The sequence below is a fragment of the Artemia franciscana genome, unplaced genomic scaffold, assembly GCF_032884065.1.
Source record: "Artemia franciscana unplaced genomic scaffold, ASM3288406v1 Scaffold_6807, whole genome shotgun sequence".
NCBI classification, from domain to species: Eukaryota; Metazoa; Arthropoda; class Branchiopoda; order Anostraca; family Artemiidae; genus Artemia; species Artemia franciscana.
This window is the reverse complement of record NW_027066988.1, coordinates 1-12,064: the sequence shown is the minus strand read 5'-3', so window position 1 is coordinate 12,064 and position 12,064 is coordinate 1. Positions and strand designations below refer to the sequence as shown.

General features: G+C 30.1%; 1 long non-coding RNA gene across 1 annotated transcript; it reads right to left on the bottom strand.

Annotated features, from left to right (window-relative positions):
* Positions 1–7,024: 7,024 nt before the first annotated feature.
* Positions 7,025–8,289, bottom strand: LOC136043497 (uncharacterized). The gene is made up of 2 exons (XR_010621630.1): positions 7,989–8,289; positions 7,025–7,239 (listed from the first exon to the last, which is right to left on the bottom strand). It is a non-coding gene; the product is annotated as an uncharacterized LOC136043497 (long non-coding RNA).
* Between the last annotated feature and the right edge of the window lie 3,775 nt (positions 8,290–12,064).

Sequence of the window (12,064 nt, the reverse complement as noted above, 5' to 3'; positions counted from 1 at the left end):
TTTTTAGTTTTTTTTCTTCTTTTGTATTAGTGTGAAATAATTCAGACGTCATATGCGGACAAACACGACGTCACTCGACAGACAGACAGACAGGCATAACCCACAAACAACTTATTTTTATATATATTTATTCATATTTTTTTAGTTTTCTTTTTCTCTTTTATTTTCAGTTTTTTCCTTTTTTTAGTTTTTTTCTTTTTAATTTTTAGTTTTTTTTTAGTTTTTTACCTTTTTTTAGTTTTTTTTTAGTTTTTTAGTTTTTTAGCTTTTTTAGTTTTTTTATTAGTTTTTATTTTTTTTGTAGTTTTTGCCTTTTTTATTTTTTTCAGTTTTTTTTAGTTATTAGATTTTTACCTTTTTTTAGTTTTTTTTAGTTTTTTAGCTTTTTTAGTTTTTGTTTCTTTTTAGTTTTTTTTTGTAGTTTTTACCTTTTTTAGTTTTTTTCTTCTTTTGTATTAGTGTGAAATAATTCAGACGTCATATGCGGACAAACATGACGTCACCTGATCCACACACAGATCCACACACAGACAACTTATTTTTATATATATATATATATATATATATACTAGCTGTTGGGGTGGCGCTTCGCGCCACCCCAACACCTAGTTGGTGGGGGCGCTTCGCGCCCCCCCCCAAGCCCCCCCGCGCGCGTAAGTCGTTACGCGCCATATTAGTTACGCGCCATTGTAGTTGTGTCCCTATGTCCCACCTGTGAATATAGATAGATATATTATATATATGTTTTTAACTACGTAAAACTTGCGAATATACAACATTCTTTGCTGTCCCATTGTCTGTGCATATAAATAGATTGTCAGGTTTACCGACTCTTGAACATGCAACATATAATGGTCCATGGGAAAACAATCCGTATTCAGATCTATACCTAATGATTCTAATGATTGCCCTTGAGCTTTGTTGATGGTGATTGCTAATCGACCATTCCCTGTCCCGGTGTCCCGGTCGTCATTTATATCCCCCTGTGCCCCCCGGCGTCCCCGTTGTAGTTGTGTCCCTGTGTCCCGGTCGTCATTTATATTTTTTACTTATGTCCTGATCATTATGGCTCTGTCCCGGTCTGTATATACATTCGTTTTTTAGTTTTGTTTTTCTCCTTTATTTTTTTCCTTTTTTCTTTTTTTTCTTTTTTAGTTTATTTAGATTTTTAGATTTTTTAGTTTTTTATTAGTTTTTAGGTTTTTTTTTCTTTTTAGTTTTTTTGTAGTTTTTACCTTCTTTTTAGTTTTTTTAGTTTTTTTTTTTTTACTTATGTCCTGGTCGTCATTTATACTCCGTGTCCCGGTGCTTTGTTGATTGCTAATCGAACATTCCTTTTGTCCCGGTCGCTTTCTCTTTGAGTGTCGTCATTTATTTTTTTCTTTTTTAGTTCTTACCTTTTTTAGTTTTTTTTTAGTTTTTTAGATGAAAATTTTTTTTAGTTTTTTTCTTTTTTTTCTTTTTAGTTTTTTATTGGTTTTTACCTTTTTTTTAGCTTTTTTAGTTTTTTTTTCGTTTTTTCTTTTTACTTTTTTTTTAGTTTTTATCTTTTTTAATTTTTTTTTTATTTTTATTCTTAATTTTATTAGTTTTCTTTTTCTCTTCTATTTTTCAGTTTTTTCCTTTTTTTTAGTTTTTTTTAGTTTTTATTTTTTTTTAGTTTTTTACCTTTTTTTAGTTTTTTTTAGTTTTTTTAGTTTTTTAGCCTTCTTATTTTTTTTTATTAGTTTTTAGTTTTTTGTAGTTTTTGCCTTTTTTTAGTTTTTTCAGTTTTTTTTCAGTTTTTAGTTTTTTACCTTTTTTAGCCTAAAATTTTATTAGTTTTCTTTTTCTCTTCTATTTTTCAGCTTTTTCCTTTTTTTTAGTTTTTTTTTTAGTTTTTAGTTTTTTTAGTTTTTTACCTTTTTTTAGTTTTTTTTAGTTTTTTTAGTTTTTTAGCCTTTTTATTTTTTTTTATTAGTTTTTAGTTTTTTTGTAGTTTTTGCCTTTTTTTAGTTTTTTCCATGACGTCACCTGATCCATCCACAGATCCACACACAGACAACTTATTTTTATATATATAGATATATATATATATATATACTAGCTGTTGGGGTGGCGCTTCGCGCCACCCCAACACCTAGTTGGTGGGGGCGCTTCGCGCCCCCCCCAAGCCCCCCCGCGCGCGTAAGTCGTTACGCGCCATAATAGTTACGCGCCATTGTAGTTGTGTCCCTATGTTATATAAACTTGCGAATATACAACATTCTTTGCTGTCCCATTGTCTTTGCATATAAATAGATTGTCAGGTTATCCCCCTGTTTCCCCCGGTGTCCCCGTTGTAGTTGTGTCCCTGTGTCCCGGTCGTCATTTATATTCCCTGTGTCCCGGGTCCCGGTCATCATTTGTATCCCGGTGTCCCGGTCTGTATATACATTCGTTTTTTAGTTTTGTTTTTCTCCTTTATTTTTTTCCTTTTTTTTCTTTTTTAGCTTATTTAGATTTTTAGATTTTTTAGTTTTTTTTATTAGTTTTTAGTTTTTATTTCTTTTTAGTTTTTTTGTCCCGGTCGTCATTTATATCCCCCTGTTTCCCCCGGTGTCCCCGTTGTAGTTGTGTCCCTGTGTCCCGGTCGTTATTTATTTTTTAGTTTTTTACCTTTTTTTAGTTTTTTTAGTTTTTTAGCTTTTTTATTTTTTTTATTAGTTTTTAGTTTTTTTGTAGTTTTTGCCTTTTTTTTAGTTTTTTTAGTTTTTTAGCTTTTTTTATTAGTTTTTAGTTTTTTTTGTAGTTTTTGCCTTTTTTTAGTTTTTTTAGTTTTTTAGCTTTTTTATTTTTTTTATTAGTTTTTAGTTTTTTTTGTAGTTTTTGCCTTTTTTTAGTTTTTTCAGTTTTGACGTCACCTGATCCAGTTTTTTCAGGTGACGTCACCTGATCCACGATCCACAGATCCACAGACAACTTATTTTTATATATATAGATAGTTTTTTTTTTTTTACTTATGTCCTGGTCGTCATTTATACTCCCTGTGTCCCGGTGCTTTGTTGATTGCTAATCGAACATTCCTTTTGTCCTGGTCGCTTTCTCTTTGAGTGTCGTCATTTATTAGTTTTTTCCTTTTTTTTTTTTAGTTTTTTATTGGTTTTTACCTTTATTTTAGCTTATTTTTCAGTTTTTTCCTTTTTTTTAGTTTTTTTTTATTTTTTATTTTTTTTATTTTTTTACCTTTTTTTAGTTTTTTTAGTTTTTTTAGTTTTTTAGCTTTTTTACTTTTTTTATTAGTTTTTAGTTTTTTTTTGTAGTTTTTGCCTTTTTTTAGTTTTTTCAGTTTTTTTTTTAGTTTTTTATTGGTTTTTACCTTTATAGTTTTTTTAGTTTTTTAGCTTTTTTATTTTTTTTATTAGTTTTTAGTTTTTTTTTGTAGTTTTTGCCTTTTTTTAGTTTTTTCAGTTTTGACGTCACCTAATCCAGTTTTTTCAGGTGACGTCACCTGACACTTCCATCCACACATCCATCCATCCATCCATCCACAGACAACTTATTTTTATATATATAGATATATATATATATATATATATATATATATATATATATATATATATATATCTATATATATAAAAATAAGTTGTCTGTGGATGGATGGATGGATGGATGTGTGGATGGATGTGTCAGGTGACGTCACCTGAAAAAACTGGATTAGGTGACGTCAAAACTGAAAAAACTAAAAAAAGGCAAAAACTACAAAAAAAACTAAAAACTAATAAAAAAAATAAAAAAGCTAAAAAACTAAAAAAACTATAAAGGTAAAAACCAATAAAAAACTAAAAAAAAAACTGAAAAAACTAAAAAAAGGCAAAAACTACAAAAAAAAACTAAAAACTAATAAAAAAAGTAAAAAAGCTAAAAAACTAAAAAAACTAAAAAAACTAAAAAAAGGTAAAAAACTAAAAAAAATAAAAAATAAAAAAAAACTAAAAAAAAGGAAAAAACTGAAAAATAAGCTAAAATAAAGGTAAAAACCAATAAAAAACTAAAAAAAAAAAGGAAAAAACTAATAAATGACGACACTCAAAGAGAAAGCGACCAGGACAAAAAACTAAAAAAAAAGGCAAAAACTACAAAAAAACTAAAAACTAATAAAAAAAATAAAAAAGCTAAAAAACTAAAAAAACTAAAAAAAGGTAAAAAACTAAAAAAACTAAAAACTAAAAAAAAACTAAAAAAGGTAAAAACTAAAAGAACTAAAAAAGAAAAAAATAAATGACGACACTCAAAGAGAAAGCGACCAGGACAAAAGGAATGTTCGATTAGCAATCAACAAAGCACCGGGACACAGGGAGTATAAATGACGACCAGGACACAAGTAAAAAAAAAAATTAACAAAACTAAAAAGAAGGTAAAAACTACAAAAAAACTAAAAAGAAAAAAAAACTAAAAACTAATAAAAAAACTAAAAAATCTAAAAATCTAAATAAACTAAAAAAGAAAAAAAAAGGAAAAAAATAAAGGAGAAAAACAAAACTAAAAAACGAATGTATATACAGACCGGTACACCGGGATACAAATGACGACCGGGACACAGGGAATATAAATAACGACCGGGACACAGGGACACAACTACAACGGGGACACCGGGGGAAACAGGGGGATATAAATGACGACCGGGACAAAAAAACTAAAAAGAAATAAAAACTAAAAACTAATAAAAAAAACTAAAAAATCTAAAAATCTAAATAAGCTAAAAAAGAAAAAAAAAGGAAAAAAATAAAGGAGAAAAACAAAACTAAAAAACGAATGTATATACAGACCGGGACACCGGGATACAAATGATGACCGGGACCCGGGACACAGGGAATATAAATGACGACCGGGACACAGGGACACAACTACAACGGGGACACCGGGGGAAACAGGGGGATAACCTGACAATCTATTTATATGCAAAGACAATGGGACAGCAAAGAATGTTGTATATTCGCAAGTTTTACGTAGTTAAAACCATATATATATATATATATATCTATATTCACAGGTGGGACATAGGGACACAACTACAATGGCGCGTAACTATTATGGCGCGTAACGACTTACGCGCGCGGGGGGGCTTGGGGGGGGCGCGAAGCGCCCCCACCAACTAGGTGTTGGGGTGGCGCGAAGCGCCACCCCAACAGCTAGTATATATATATATCTATATATATAAAAATAAGTTGTCTGTGGATGGATGTGTGGATGGATGTGTGGATGGATGTGTCAGGTGACGTCACCTGAAAAAACTGGATTAGGTGACGTCAAAACTGAAAAAACTAAAAAAAGGCAAAAACTACAAAAAAAACTAAAAACTAATAAAAAAAATAAAAAAGCTAAAAAACTAAAAAAACTATAAAGGTAAAAACCAATAAAAAACTAAAAAAAAAACTGAAAAAACTAAAAAAAGGCAAAAACTACAAAAAAAAACTAAAAACTAATAAAAAAAGTAAAAAAGCTAAAAAACTAAAAAAACTAAAAAAACTAAAAAAAGGTAAAAAACTAAAAAAAATAAAAAATAAAAAAAAACTAAAAAAAAGGAAAAAACTGAAAAATAAGCTAAAATAAAGGTAAAAACCAATAAAAAACTAAAAAAAAAGGAAAAAACTAATAAATGACGACACTCAAAGAGAAAGCGACCAGGACAAAAAACTAAAAAAAAAGGCAAAAACTACAAAAAAACTAAAAACTAATAAAAAAAATAAAAAAGCTAAAAAACTAAAAAAACTAAAAAAAGGTAAAAAACTAAAAAAACTAAAAACTAAAAAAAAACTAAAAAAGGTAAAAACTAAAAGAACTAAAAAAGAAAAAAATAAATGACGACACTCAAAGAGAAAGCGACCAGGACAAAAGGAATGTTCGATTAGCAATCAACAAAGCACCGGGACACAGGGAGTATAAATGACGACCAGGACACAAGTAAAAAAAAAAATTAACAAAACTAAAAAGAAGGTAAAAACTACAAAAAAACTAAAAGAAAAAAAAACTAAAAACTAATAAAAAAACTAAAAAATCTAAAAATCTAAATAAACTAAAAAAGAAAAAAAAAGGAAAAAAATAAAGGAGAAAAACAAAACTAAAAAACGAATGTATATACAGACCGGTACACCGGGATACAAATGACGACCGGGACACAGGGAATATAAATAACGACCGGGACACAGGGACACAACTACAACGGGGACACCGGGGGAAACAGGGGGATATAAATGACGACCGGGACAAAAAAACTAAAAAGAAATAAAAACTAAAAACTAATAAAAAAAACTAAAAAATCTAAAAATCTAAATAAGCTAAAAAAGAAAAAAAAAGGAAAAAAATAAAGGAGAAAAACAAAACTAAAAAACGAATGTATATACAGACCGGGACACCGGGATACAAATGATGACCGGGACCCGGGACACAGGGAATATAAATGACGACCGGGACACAGGGACACAACTACAACGGGGACACCGGGGGAAACAGGGGGATAACCTGACAATCTATTTATATGCAAAGACAATGGGACAGCAAAGAATGTTGTATATTCGCAAGTTTTACGTAGTTAAAACCATATATATATATATATATCTATATTCACAGGTGGGACATAGGGACACAACTACAATGGTGCGTAACTATTATGGCGCGTAACGACTTACGCGCGCGGGGGGGCTTGGGGGGGGCGCGAAGCGCCCCCACCAACTAGGTGTTGGGGTGGCGCGAAGCGCCACCCCAACAGCTAGTATATATATATATATATATATATATATATATATATATGTTTTTAACTACGTAAAACTTGCGAATATACAACATTCTTTGCTGTCCCATTGTCTGTGCATATAAATAGATTGTCAGGTTTACCGACTCTTGAACATGCAACATATAATGGTCCATGGGAAAACAATCCGTATTCAGATCTATACCTCATGATTCTAATGATTGCCCTTGAGCTTTGTTGATGGTGATTGCTAATCGACCATTCCCTGAGTCGCCATCGTCATTTATATATCCCCCTGTGCACCCCGGCGTCCCCTTTGTAATTATGTCCCTGTGTCCCGGTCGTCATTTATATTCCCTGTGTCCCGGTCGTCATTTGTGTCCCGGTGTTCCAGTCTGTGATTTCTCTTTGAGTGTCCCGGGCGTCATTTATATTCCTTGTGTCCCGGTGTCCCGGTCGTCATTTATATCCCCCTGTGCCCCCCGGCGTCCCCATTGTAGTTGTGTCCCTGTGTCCCGGTCGTCATTTACCTTTTTTAATTTTTTTTTCTTCTTTTGTATTAGTGTGAAATAATTCAGACATCATATGCGGACAAACACGCAACGACATATGCGGACAGACAGACATAACCCACAAACAACTTATTTTTATATATATTTATTCATATTTTTTTAGTTTTCTTTTTCTCTTTTATTTTTCAGTTTTTTCCTTTTTTTTAGTTTTTTTCTTTTTTAGTTTTTAGTTTTTTTTAGTTTTATACCTTTTTTTAGTTTTTTTTAGTTTTTTTAGTTTTTTAGCTTTTTAGTTTTTTTATTAGTTTTTATTTTTTTGTAGTTTTTGCCTTTTTTTATTTTTTTCAGTTTTTTTTTAGTTATTAGATTTTTACCTTTTTTTAGTTTTTTTTAGTTTTTTAGCTTTTTTAGTTTTTTTTTCTTTTTAGTTTTTTTTGTAGTTTTTACCTTTTTTAGTTTTTTTCTTCTTTATTAATATTTTTTAGTTTTCTTTTTCTCTTATTTTTCAGTTTTTTCCTTTTTTTTAGTTTTTTCTTTTTTAGTTTTTTGTTTTTTTTTGTTTTTTACCTTTTTTTAGTTTTTTTAGTTTTTTTAGTTTTTTAGCTTTTTTAGTTTTTTTATTAGTTTTTAGTTTTTTTTTAGTTTTTGCCTTTTTTTAGTTTTTTCAGTTTTTTTTAGTTTTTAGTTTTTTATCTTTTTTTAGTTTTTTTTAGTTTTTTAGCTTTTTTTAGTTTTTTTTCTTTTTAGTTTTTTTTTGTAGTTTTTACCTTTTTTAGTTTTTTTTCTTCTTTTGTATTAGTGTGAAATAATTCAGACGTCATATGCGGACAAACACGACGTCACTCGACAGACAGACAGACAGACATAACCCACAAAAAACTTATTTTTATATATATTTATTCATATTTTTTTAGTTTTCTTTTTCTCTTTTATTTTTCAGTTTTTTCCTTTTTTTTAGTTTTTTTCTTTTTTAGTTTTTAGTTTTTTTTAGTTTTTTACCTTTTTTTAGTTTTTTTTAGTTTTTTTAGTTTTTTAGCTTTTTTAGTTTTTTTTTTATTAGTTTTTAGTTTTTTTTATTAGTTTTTATTTTTTTTGTAGTTTTTGCCTTTTTTTATTTTTTTCAGTTTTTTTTTAGTTATTAGATTTTTACCTTTTTTTAGTTTTTTTAGTTTTTTAGCTTTTTTAGTTTTTTTTTCTTTTTAGTTTTTTTTGTAGTTTTTACCTCTTTTAGTTTTTTCTTCTTTTGTATTAGTGTGAAATAATTCAGACGTCATATGCGGACAAACATGACGTCACCTGATCCACAGATCCACAGATCCACAGACAACTTATTTTTATATAGATATATATATATATATATATATATATATATATATATATATATATATATATATATATATATATATATATATATATATATATATATATATATATATATATATATATATGTGTGTGTGTTTGTGTGTGTGTGTGTGTGTGTGTGTGTGTGTGTGTGTGTGTGTGTGTGTGTGTGTGTGTGTGTGTGTGTGTGTGTGTGTGTTTGTGTGTATACACACAGTCAGAATGGACCCTCCTTTTTTGGCTCTTATAACCGTATTTACCTCAATGCCCAGTAATTTAGATTTTGGATGGCTTTAGTTTTTGATGGGGTTTGTAATCCCTCCGTCATTAAACGTATTTTTTTTCTTTTGTGAACCCATTTTATAGAAATAATTCCGGTTGTCATATCTCTATCACCAAGGAATATTATAGTCATAGTTCATATCGTTTAACATCTTCTTCGTGATCAAATATTGCATGAAACAGAAGTGGTAAAGGAGGCAATTAACAAGTTCTATTTGGTATCAATTAACCTTTTTCTTTTATCCATTATGCTGTCACGAAATACCAGAATCATGGAAATGGTAAAAAGGAATCAAGCTGTTATTTTTGAAATTTGATTTAGCACATGACCTTTTGGCTATGCACACTGCAATCCTGTAAACACTTTCTTTCATAATTTTTTTTTGCCATTCAAGCTTTTGTCGTTTCTTTCTTAAATCACGTATCTGTTTATAGTTCAATTTTTATAAAGATAGTCGTGTATGGCAGGATTTGTATTAAAGCGGACCAAGTGCAGTAAAGTAACTGTTGATATACACAGGCATCGCCAGTAAGAAACCAAAATTAAGTTTTTCGCTTTTCATCTGCTGATTGTGATTTTGAATCTGTTAGGCCGATTTCGTCGTTCTCTTTTAAATTCTTTTTTATTCTGTTTGATCTTTGTATTTATTTAAGTCATGTTTCAGGTGTAGGGAAATTTTCATAAAGACACCAATATATTTACCGTAAAGATTCAGAGTTGAGGAAAGTAACTCTTGAGTTGCGCATAGGCTTATCAAGCTAATAATCGTAAATAAAATAAATGGTTTCTCCTGGGCCATTTGTGACGTATGTCGCGCAGAGAGACGTTTTATGGCAGTTAATTTTATCACCTGGTCTCCTCCTCTGTCGGCTCTGCGACAGCTGGGATCGAAACCCTAGCCCCAAATTACGAAGCAAGGGATCAATCCATTAAGCTAACACAGGTCAAGACTTCTCAAGTTAAGTAACTAAAACTAAATTAGTTGGCCTTGGTAATAATTGTCTAGAATCAGTAAAAATATGTGGGACCGGTCGATCATGAGAAGTATGATTACTTTATGGCAAGAAAAATGACCAGAAAAGCATGTTAGATCTTGATCACCGTTGCTAATACTCTTTATTATTATTATTTTTTTTTGAGCAACTGTTGAAACGTCTTGCCACTGTATGGATTAGAACTTGACTCTAAACACACTGAAAAATATGGACTGTTATTTATGTGCTGGAATTTAGTCACTTTGACACTTTGAGCCACCTCTTTTCTTTAAAGTTGAAAATATCTGGACATTTGATGATGAGGCATTAAATGATCCTATTTGCAAAAACAGTAATAAATTGTAAATGTGTGTGATTTTTTTATGAGGTCTAGAATTTAATATATTTAAGATAATTTGGCTTCTAATAGTGCAATGAGACTTAAGTTTGCGGCTGGGAAAACAGAGCATTTAAAATGCCTTCATTTTCAACTCAATTTGTTGGTTATGATGATACAAAAGATATTTTCTCTCTCTTTCTCTCTAAAAAAAAAAGAAGAAAGATTTAATGAAAATAAAATGCAATATTTATGACTATTTTTTTTTCTCTCATTGAACAAGTTTTAGTTTAATGTATTTATTATAACTTCCCTTCTTATTGTAAAACTGGAATGCAAATATTGGGCTAAGACAAACAGTTTTAGTCTTTCAGTTTTAAGTGCCTCTGTTTGCAATTTAGCGTGGAAAGAAAGTGTTTTGCTTTATGCTTTATGATGAGATTGAATATTAACGAATCTAGTGAAAGTGACATTTATTAACCTTAAAATTGGTTTTGGGCTACGTATCACTCTTGAGCGTCTTTGGAACTGGACAAACCCCTTTAATAAACCCTCTCGAAACACCTCTAAGCTTTTCTTAAGAGAAAAATCCAATCTGTTTATGTTGCTCAATGAGAGACAAGGAAGAGTGTTAGTTATTCATATTTTTTGGGTTAGTTGAAAACATCAGGAGGACAAAGGGGGTTTCAATTGATAGCTGAAGAATAGGACTAGCAGATATTTGTCATTTTTCAGAAGTCTTATTATGCTGGGAGACATAGTTTTGGAAAATAACAAGATGAATATACCAGTTCAAAAAGTGCTACGTTGCCCTATTTGTTAATTTTGCACCTTTTTGCACTATTTTAAACACTACTCACCTCTTACACTGTTTCTTATTTTCTTTTTACGCTGATTTTTGAAAACTGCAGTGCGTGCAAGTAAGTACAGCGGACATGAGTGATTTTTTCGTCGTTTATTTTTGTGTTTTGATTTTTGGCGTCCATTATTTTGTTTCGTCCCGTGACGTCTTGTAGTCATGTTCGCGTTTTAGTTATTAAAGCTACCATTTTGCTTTTTTGTCTGTAGCAGTTTTTGCACACGTGTCCGTCAAACTTCTTGTGATTTTATCCCCCTAGTATAGACCTGAGATATGTATTTTTGTGTATCATTTTAGTACCTATACGCAATTCGAACTACGCAGTGTCCCAAGTTTTTCAGGGTTTTCCCTAACTTCCTCAAAAGAAAATTGAATTCTCTGAATTCTCCCCGAACATTGACGCTCGTAAACTCATGACAAAACGGAAATTTTTAACTTCCGTTTATGTTAATTTTTCTTGGAATAAGAATCAAGATTTCCTTCAAGAAAACCCCTTAAAAATTTAGGGATAGCAGAAGCACAGCTCGTGTTGCTTGTGCTCACAGCATTTATAGTATAGATCCGGTTATTTTTCCAGTAAGAACGTGCCTTTTTTATTATTATTGTTATTTTTTATTATCATTTCGATTTGTAACACTAATCACTAAGGGACCGACCTTTGCTTGGTGAAAATACCGACAGTTTTTAAATCTCTTTCGGAAAACAACTTTTGTACGAGCTTTTTAAAATATTTAGCCGATAGACTCATCTTCAACAAATTTCTAAAACTGTTCCAAGTGTTTAAGACGCCATTTATTTAAAAAAATTTTCGACGTGAAGGCCTCTGACTAATTTTCCCAAAGCAGTGACTTGTCTAGATTATTTTTTCCCACTTGGAAATTGATAGTGTGTCAATTTTCATTAAAACAAAATTCGAGTAAATAGATAAATATACAGTTATTATAGTATTGTTCATTTAATAGGATAGAATATAGGTAATTAAATGATCTTCAATGTAACATGAAGAGGTATCTGGGGATTTTAATTACTTGCATGACCAATATTTCAGC